This window comes from Corvus moneduloides, chromosome 7 (genome assembly GCF_009650955.1).
Source record: "Corvus moneduloides isolate bCorMon1 chromosome 7, bCorMon1.pri, whole genome shotgun sequence".
In the NCBI taxonomy this organism is placed as follows: Eukaryota; Metazoa; Chordata; class Aves; order Passeriformes; family Corvidae; genus Corvus; species Corvus moneduloides.
The window spans coordinates 32,724,275-32,734,602 of NC_045482.1; the positions used below are offsets into that span (position 1 = coordinate 32,724,275).

At 39.8% G+C, this 10,328-nt stretch overlaps 1 protein-coding gene across 1 annotated transcript in view; it reads right to left on the minus strand.

Annotated features, from left to right (window-relative positions):
* NCKAP5 (NCK associated protein 5) overlaps nt 1-7,556 on the minus strand; it is a 380,419-nt gene extending 372,863 nt beyond the window's left edge. Inside the window, exon 1 of the mRNA XM_032114335.1 lies at nt 7,455-7,556. The gene's annotated coding sequence lies outside the window, so the exon portion shown is untranslated. The remainder of the gene's footprint in view (nt 1-7,454) is intronic.
* Nucleotides 7,557-10,328: the final 2,772 nt, after the last annotated feature.

Below are 10,328 nucleotides of genomic sequence, written 5' to 3' on the forward strand. Positions count from 1 at the left end.
TTTTTATAGATTAGACAGGAGAAAAATGCCTGCATTGATGTACTGCAAACTGCAGGGATTTTTTTCTTTCCTGAAGAATTACAAGTGACATCAGTTTCCAAAATGTCTGAGGAGAAGAGAACATACTTTGTTAAAAGAATTCCAGCCTTTTTTATTCTGCTAAATTGTGTACTAAGACAAACTTTCCCATTGTTTATTGTTTGCAGGTCGTGGCTCTGGTGTAAAGAAAAAGTGCTTCGAGCTCTCAAGTATTCCTCCTGAATAATTATTTTATTGTCTTCTCTTGAGCAAAGCGGCAAAATGATCTGACAGAGATCTGTAACACCATTTGCCAGGGGCTTGAAGCCTCTGCCTCCAGTGGATAAAAAAGCCCTGTGAGGTCTCAGCAGACTGTTCTCAGGTTAGGTATTCCTGGATCATGTTGGTTCAAGAAATCCTCTTCAATGGCCAGATATATTGTATAAAAAACTAAGTAGTAATCACAGGGGTTCTGCAGAGGAAAACAGCTTGTAAGATTTTCCCCAGGGTGGTAAGCAAAATGCACATTGTAGAGGGAAAAAAGAAAAGAGCCAAGGTGTTGGGATTTTATAGTAAATCTCTAGGGAATTCTACTTGTTCTCCCCTTCATTGCTCTAGCCAATAACTGGCAGAGTTTTGGGCCACACTACTGAAGCTGTCTGATCCATCAAACAAATCTTTGCTCTGAAATAAACCTGAACCTCTTTCCAGCTTTGTTGATTCTGACTGTCAAAATATTGGTGCTGGAAGCAGCAGGAGCAGCAGCCAGGCTGGGATGAATGAAACCCCCTGTGGAGTATGACATTATCCAGGCACCTGCAGTACCACCACAGGACTTCTTGTGTGTCCAGCACCTGCAGCATGAAGCTGCATCCTCTCGGTATTAACAAAGCCCAAATGAAGCTGCACCTAAATTCCAATGTCTTAAATCATATTAAAGAGCAAGTTAGTCTCTAAAGCCAACTCGGTACATCACTCAAGCATATTCTTGGATGACACCAACTGCCACAGCTGCACTGAGGCTCAGCTAGTAAGTTCAACAAATTCCATCCTAGGATCCTTTCCAATGATAAAAAATATAAGTATTTACTCATGGTTGCTCTGCTCTCTGCTCTCCACTTCCTCTTATTTTTTTCTTGTGTATGAAGGAAATAGCTTTGTAGGGCAAAAAATCCCTCTAATTAAGTGTGCTGGCATAGAGATCAGCCTGCTGCCTTGCAGTAAATCAACAGTTTTGCCATTAGAGAAAAGAGAAAATGTCTTTGATCACAGCACAACCTGTGTGGAGCTCTTAGTGGTCAATGAAAGAAGCACCTCATTACAGATCCTCCATCAAGAAGGAGAAGTTAGCTCAGAAGATGAGATAGAAGGCAATCTCAAAAAGCCAATACAAATTTCAGAGTAAGAAACTGGGTTCTGCAGAAATTGTAGTGCATGGCTCATGTTGCTAGAAAAGACCTTGTTAGAAGTACCCACATCTTGATTCAAACAGTCTTTGTGTTGCACAACAAAACCACTACATTCCCCAGAGAAGCCTCTGTCCTCTCCACTCTATCTCCTTTAAATGAACAAAGAATCCATTTAAAGATATTTAGTTTCAAAATTATTCGGTTTTGGCACTCCACCACAGCCTCCTGAGGGGGCCAGCAGCAGTACAGGGGCCTTGCTTTCTGCCCTCATAAAGCTCTCTTGTTGAGAGGCAGTCCATAAAGTGTGCTTTCAGTTTTTACTGTCAGTAGTGATACATCACATTTGTATCATGCACGTCAGGCTAGGCAGTCACAAAGCCCTTTACCAGACCTCATTTCACAGAAGAGCTGTAAATGCACATCCCACCCATGCACAGATACCCCCTCAGAACTGCATGTCTGTTACCTGCATGGCCCAGGTGATCCTTCAAACCTCCCAGCTGAATACTTACCCAGCCCAGCTGGATTTAGATTGCAAAAGAAAGCAGGATTACATTATTCTCCACAGCATTTTGTAAACCATGAAATTTTATATTCAAATATTCCTTGTAACATGTATCCCTATCCTACAAGACTGCACAACAATTCATGCATTTATGTTAACTAATTCAGGCCAAATATATGTTGCAATATTAAAAGTAAGTTGTTAGCAATAAAAATGGCAAGAGACAAAAAATCAGCCCCGTGCTTCTCCACAGGAGAATCAGGGAGGTATAAAATAGTTTTTACAAATTTACCTGCACTAACTTGTACCTCATGATGCCAGAGAGTGTTGCAGAAGGTAAAACTGTTGCTTCAAATGTGAACATGGTTCCAAGAACGCATTTTGTCCCCACGTAATTTTTTGCAGTAGGTCAGTTTGGTTTTGAGCTGTACACAGCCTTTCTAGACTGAAAAAAGAGGAGTACTACAAGTGCAGACATTATTTGGATTGTGTCTCTGCATACATCCTCTGTGGGCTCAGAGAGGTGGAAAGAGTAGGAACTACACAGCTACTGTTATTTTCTCTGGAAGGGCGATTCGGAAAGAATAAAGAATTGGCTTTTCCTTTAGGACCAATCACAAAACTGAGCCAGTGTGAGTGAGAGGCTGGAAAACAGAAGTAAATTACCTTTCTTCCAACAAATGAAAGAAATAAAGGCAATTCCTTCCTTGGAGCAATCGTATTTCTAAAAATTGGTGTCTAGAGACACAGTCTGACCCTACAGGAACAGAGCTCACAGCAATGAAGCCAGCTGCCTTTCCAGGCAAAGTTCTCCTGGGTTGATGTGACAAAGACAACATTCATGTGGGCTACCACTAAAGAAATCATATCAAAATTACTCTGAATTCCTGCTTAGTGCAGGACAACAGAAGGGACAACAGAAAGGGACAACTCCTTGCTTTTGGACAGGAAAATAAATTTGGTCCTGCAAGGAAGGATATATGTCTGGAAGAGTAATTTCATTAAGGCCCAGGATCCATTCTGTGATCCACAGCTACCTGCACTGATCATCAAGGCCTTAAAATCTCATTTAAGTGTGATGTCCTCATTTATCAACTCTAGTTATCACAAGATTAAGGTTTTGGACTACTGCCCTGAACTGTCCAATTGTGGAAAACTAAAATACAGTGTTCATTAGACTTGTTTTCTAGGAAGGAAAGGATTGTCAACAACTTCACCGTGTGCGTGATGATTTTAATGCTTAGGTGAGAGGCTGGAGAGCTGCCTGTTATGCCACCAACAAACTGTGCCAGCAATTTGAAGAAGGTTAATCTCAGTTTATCCACAGGCTCTGTGTGAGGCTTGAAATGATCTCTTTAAAGACTATAAAGAGAGAGTTTCACCATGGTGGTGAAGTTCTGCAGAGAACGGGCTGCCTCAGCTCTTACAAGCTCCCAGATTTGAAGGACAGCCTAAATCAGTATTTCCAGTCCCATGGCTTGGGTAATGCAAAGATACCTGTAAGTTTTTGCTTCATCACTGACTATTGCTCTTTTTTTTTTGACCAGCCAATGACTATTGATCATTTCAGTTATCCTTATGCCATAAAACTGTAGGAAAAAAAAGGAAGTTTACCAAAGAACTGGCTCCACAAATACTTAGAGGTGCTCACAGGGCACTGCCAGCAACATATCTCTTGCAGTACACTCAGAAAATCCTGCTTACCTTCTACTATTTCCTACTGGAAATCATTCCTAGCAAAATTATACTCAGCATGATACACACATCTGGTATACATTACTCTTTCATTTAGGTTTTCCACTGGCTGTGTGAGAGGGTGTAACTATTTATATTACTTCAGTATTTCTTCTCTTCCTCCATCCATTTATTACACAACTTCTATGTTTAGTAATAATTATATGTCCTCACAACAACTTGTCTCCCAACTTTCCTGCATGTGATCCATGGAAAATACTGACCAAATCAATGACTAACAAAAGAAAATAGAAAAATTATTTTTTTTAAAATCCTGCAAACCCAAAAATCCCAGAACTGCTTCCCAGCAGGTTTTATTTTGTAATAGCAAACATTCTAAACGTTCAGAGCAAGAATTGGTCAGCTTGCTGAGGAACAAAGTTTACTGTTTGATGAAGGTGAAGAAACATGAGGGCTCTTCTAGCCACTTTCAGCAATCTCTCTATAAAAACACAGCGCAGTAGTTGCATTTGCTTTCAGTTCACAGGTCACACAAACTGTCAGACACAAATTTGGTGTAAACGATAAATTCTATTTGTAATTAGTGTCAGTGATTTTCACTTTTAATCTAGAAAAACAACCACTATCTTTTTGGCTTTTTTAAAGGTATTTTGTTCCAAGCTGTTCTGGTGTTTGGCAAATCCTTATAAAGACCATTAGACCATTGTCCACTGAGAGGCAAAATGCTGACATTCACATCCCAGTACACTGCTGCCTCACATGTGAGGACAGACCAAGAGTTCTGGAGTGATAATGAGTTTAGGAAAGAACTGTGAAAGATGCACTAAAAGTACTCCAAGCAAACACACTCCTCCCAGAGTCTCCTATTGCAAATAGCTTATTTCTGTCCCTGTGCCAGGAGGATTGTGGGGCTCAGGCCCAGCTCCAGTGACCATGGCAGAGGATAGAGCAGCGGTAGGGAAACATGGGTCATGCAGCTCCTGCCACAGAAACCAGTGCCAAACCTCAAAGTTACCATGGCTGACACAGGAGAACAGCTCCCTTAGGCCAATACCTTCATTTGTACCTTGCCATACCTGAGGCATTATCAAGCATTAAGATGCAGCGCAACATAAAAAGCAGAGGCCTCCATTCTCACAACTATTGGAGAATACCATGCACTTAGGAAAAATCCCCTTCTGCCCAGGTGGAAGGAATTTTGCTATTAGCTAGGCTTCAGGTTGGGTCAAACTTTCATCTTTATCCACTAATTAACTTGATATCTCTCCATTGCTGTACCACTTTCCTTAAATATGGGGCCAGGCTTCGTCCTCCAGAATTCCCTAGAGCACCAGAAGGAATAGTAAATCCTACCTAAAATTAATAGGTATTTTAATGTAGAAACCAAAGGGCACTTCACTGTTCAGGAAACCAGCAGAACAGCCATTCCCCTGTCCTATGGGCAGTATAACCATTGCAGACTCCATGCAAGGTTTTAAATAAAGGAGGGCATATATTCAGATACCCAAAAATTTCAGAGTTTGATCTGCCAAAGGCATGAAGTAGTAGTGGCTTTTACTGTAGCAGAATCACTGAGTAATACCACCCAGGGGAAAACTTGAAGCAAGTTCTCATCTGCTTGCCATTATAAATTATGTCGACCCTTCAGTCAGACTTATGTAATTTTCCCTGTGGAGACACACCGAAGTTGTACAACTTTTCAGCAAGTTATTCTGGGGAGAAGCCCAATAGAAACCTGCCTGTGTTTTGGCAGGATTTAAGGGCTAATATCCAAGGAAACAATCCAGAAAGCCAGCTTTCCAAAGGATATTTAGCCTCGGGGACACCTAAAAACTTTTTAAGTGTTCCCAAACCATTTCATCCACACCTGTGCAGAAGTGCAGGGCAGTTTGGAAGGTTTCTTACACAGCTCCACCTAAGCTCCCCCAAGCTCCAGAGCCCAGGCAGCAGTGCCTGCAAGGCCAGTGAGCTCCCCAAGACACTTGCTCCCTGATTAATTGTGAAACAAAGGAGGCTCTAATTTGCAAACATCCAAACCCCAGGCTAGTGCTGGTACAATGAGATCAAGAAGGAAATACAGATGGTTATTGCATCCTCTGCACCTGTTTGTTTGACCACTTTCTAAGCACCTCTCTTGCTTTCTTTAAGGTAACTGATATATCACATGAACCACTGGGCATAGGGGATACATCTGTCATTGCACATAGGCATAAAGGAAAAGGAAATGACATGAAAAATGTTATTATTCCTGAGGACCTAGATACATCTTTTGATTTATACTGAGTCAAGACCATTTAAGACAAAGGCTTAGTTTGAAACAAATTTTGTTAGCCCTGAGATTCCATTAGAGAAAGAAAACCATGGACTGGCTTTTCAATGAGTCTACATTTAGTTATCAGCTTCCTCATTTAGCAACTTTAGAAAGGAGTTATTTGGTCTTTTGTAATAATAAATTACTTATGTTTCACTGATTGTCTATAGATCTCAAAACTAATAAAAAAATCCATTTTACAATCAGTTAACTCTTGTTTGCACCCTCCTGTACCCTTACTGCTGTGGGGCTTGAACCAAACATTTAATGCTGCTATAGGCCAGGTGCTGCTCAAACTTATTGTATGTATACTATGTATTTCATAAGCACATAGACTTGCTTATTTCCATCATACTTATTGCTATTAACATTGACTCTAATTTTGCAACAGTGACTGGGGATTAGTTGGACTTACCCAAACAAAGTAGTTTTAATCTATTCAATAGGTTACCCTCTGTAATAATTGTCAATTAGTAAGGCTTTTTAAAAGAAAACCAACCCCTCAACTCAGAGATTTTGCGTGTTGATTCTCTTGAATATTTTGTGATTAACTGCATTACAGTTATTTTCAAAACATATGTGTATTTGCCTTTATGTTTCATGACAAATGTGTCTAAAACTTGATTTTATAGTTGAATTGACATTTATTTTGGCAATAGGCTTAGTTCTTATGAGCCTGTCTTCAGCACGTGCTCTGTGCTACTTTCACATTAACAATTAACAAGGCACATTTAACTGAACCCCTACTGCTGCAATGTGATCTGTCACTAGAAACTTTGCAGGAGTCTTTACTCAGAGTTAACAAAAGTGAAGTCAAAACGGACTGACTGACTAGGACATGTTACAAGAGGAAGCAATCAGGAATTTCAAATTATTTCATATTAATTTTGTGTGGTAAGATACAACACCGGTAGAAAACAATACTTGTTAGTTTTGGAAAACATTTTTTTCCTATTTTATTTGTTACTTCCTGATTAAATTAAGAAAAACCTGAGATAACATAGGGAACACTTTTGATTCACCTGATTTCAAAGATTTGTTTTATACCAAAAGGTTAAAGACAGTGCCCTTCAATAAAATATTGCATAGAAAAAACCTCTCTGAACCGTCTATAAAAATTTTGTTTCCATTTCTAAAATCAGCACAATGATCTACTGGTTAAGATTAAATTTTGCTAAGGCATAGTAGAGGCAGAAAAATTGGAAATCTCACATCTAGGCAGATGAAGGCATGAGCATAAAATGCCTAGAAAGCACCAACATTCAAATACAGATGTGAATTAAAAAGTCTGTAAGGTTTCTGCATCTATAGGACATATTATCCACAGCGGCTGCACACAGCAACTTCCTGGGCAAAGTCTTTCACCTATTTACATAGTCTGTTCTATCAGCCAAGCTTTTTCCCAAAACATGAGGTTAAATCAAAAGTGTTAATGGCATCTTTCAGTGCTACTAGCTGTAAAACTCTTTTATAATATCATTTAAAGCATTAAACAAAAAAATCTGTCCTTACTTACAAGGCAAAGCAGAAAAGGAAGGTCATTCATTACACCCCATTCACTATTTTCTGTTTCATTCTGTAAATATTATAGTGCTACTGAGAAAAAATATAATGTCTAAGGTTCTCAGATCTTCCTTCAGAGTTTCAATCACTTGCTTCCCAAGAAGGGGTTTAACAAATACCGCACTGTTCTGTCAATATTTGTATGCAGCACCACATAGGGCAAGCTGCCAAACTTGCATGGTTTAAAGAGCCAAGGGTGGAAAACTGACACCCTAACAAACACACTCCCGACTTTGTCTCTTTTAAGGTGGTGGTAAAAGTGTCATCTTTGCCTCTGACTGCAGTTTTGGAAGGCTCTTTTGTTTGCTTGCTCTACTTCTCCAGAAATGCAGTATATGATAATCGCTGTTCACTAAACTTCAGGGATTTGTTTCATGCTCAAACATTTCTTATGCAATTATAAGCCTTTTGCTCTCCACCAGCTGCACTTTAAATGTATTTTAATTGGCTGGAATTTAGAAGGAATCCATTTGGCAGTCATTTACATTTGAAGCACGCCCCTAGCAGCTGAAACAGACCCCAGAAGAAGCCTGATTACTTCATCAAAAGAAACTGCTTGAATACCCTCAACTCCTACATAACTACAGTGAACTCTATTGTATAGGTGTGGTGATGTAATTAATAATTCTCTGCTACGTTTTTGCTTATACTGGGACCAGAATGGATTATCAACCGATGCATTTAGGGAGTGGTCTCAGGTTTACAGCGCTCAGCATTAGTTTTCAAACATCACTGTCTTTCCAGAGAGGCCTTTCTTGTGCTGTTTCTCTATCTGATGTAGCAACACTGTGGCCCAAACAGTGGTATTATTGTTTCTATACTTGCAGCGCAGCAAGAATGTCACCAGCTGGATTTTTTTGTATAATATTATTTTAAAAGCTTCTAATGTGCTAGTTATTCATGGATCAAAGTATAAACTAAGTTTAGGACATTACATTAGGAATGGCTCAGTTTTCCATTTCTCTTTATTTTTGGGCTCCTAATGTGTATTGCAAGCCAACTTTGCAGACCTTGATTTAATGTAGTAAGTTCACCCTGGCCTGCAGTTTGTAATGCAGAGGTTTAAGAGTTGACAGCAGTAGGGAGAGCTACCAACAGCTGCTCAGAAAAAAAGAATGAGAAGACATTAAGGAGAGAACCACAAGAATTCTCACTGTAAGATGCAGTATTTAGGATGAATGTAGTGACATTAACAGGTCAGATTTAAAAACAGAGAGACATTCCAAGTGGTGCTGATTGAACGCGGGGTATCTGAAAAACCCAGAGTTCTGCAATCCATGAAAGCTCCTGTGAAATTGTAACTGCTTGGGAGTTCACTTATCATCAGCGTGCCATGGAGGATGAAGGAGCAAAAGAAAAGGGATTATTCTCTAGCTGAAGTACAATGAGAACTGTTTTCTACATTTAAAAGGTGAATAGTTCTTGAAGGGAAGTTATGACAATACTTGCCACCTACAGAGAAAAGCAGCATTTCAAGTGCATTGTATGAAAAGGAGAAGGATTAATGCCACAGAGAGAGACCATTATACCATAGAAGAGCTGCATATTTTAATAATTTGACTCCATCCAGCTCTAGAAATTTCCATAGTTAACTGGCTTATATTCCTAAGAAGTGGAAACCCTCAGTGTACTGAGTTCTTAAGGGAACTTACTGGACAAGTTACTTTAAAAAATCTTGAAAACATGCAGAAATGGCCAAAGCAGATGATAAAACATGAGAAGCCAAATAATCTGTTATTTTTCAACCACCTTATGATACTTCACTGAGAGAGGTCCAAACAGCTCTCCAGACTCTGTTTGCACTGTTACGGTAACCCAGTGTACCATGCTCACTGAGTATTTCATCCTCAAATATATTCATGACATACAGAAATATTCTTGGTTTCCTCCCTTTGAAGGCACAATGCCTATAACCAACCTGGGACAAGACCCCAGCTTCTCCATGCCATCCTGAATTTATAATTGTCCCATGCAGAGACACTTGTGGCCACAACCCTGACCAGAGCTGACTCAGGTTAACAGCTGGAAAGCACAAGGAAACATCCTAGATCTCTGAAAGCCAAAGGAAACAGAAGTGGGGGCTTAAATCCAGAATTCTTTCACCCTCATCCAAGCAGGAACAGAAGATTAGAAGTTGCATACCTTTGTCTCATCTGTAGCCTACCAAAACAGATGACAAAACTCCAACTGAGTTCAAAAGGTGACAAGGAAGGGAGAAGAAAAGAAGAGTTGCAGAGCTATCTGTGACGTCAGCTATAAAGGAAAAGAAAATCCTATACCATTATATATACAAGCAAACAAAATACATCATATTTGAATTCTTACTCATGCATCATTGCAGACTTCACAGCTTTGCCTACATGACTTTACATGTTTGTTTAAAAAAAACATAAAATCTTCCTGATAGAAGGACTAGGGTGTAAACATCTGGGGGAGTATTAATAAGAACGGTGTGATGGATGAAGAGGAATTCTAGACAGGAAGGCAAATGACAGCAGGCGTAACAGCCTGCTCCTGTCCCCCTGCCTCTGGCAAGAGGCAAGCAGCAAACTTAGGAAGAGAAAGGTCAGCTCACTATTCATGCTGTCACTCTGGGAATCCCCTGCGTTGTCATGGACTGCGTGATGACAGCCATGAAGCCCTGATGTGTCCTTGACTCCTACAGGACACTGAAGACAATCAGCCATTATTTAGCTTCAATACCTATCTTCACCATTATTTAAATGTGAGACACTGGTAAATGTTTCCAAAGAAACCATACTGGTGTGATTTTCTAAAGAGGGGGACTGATTTATTTTCAAGCCTTATCTGAGATTCGAGTCACAGC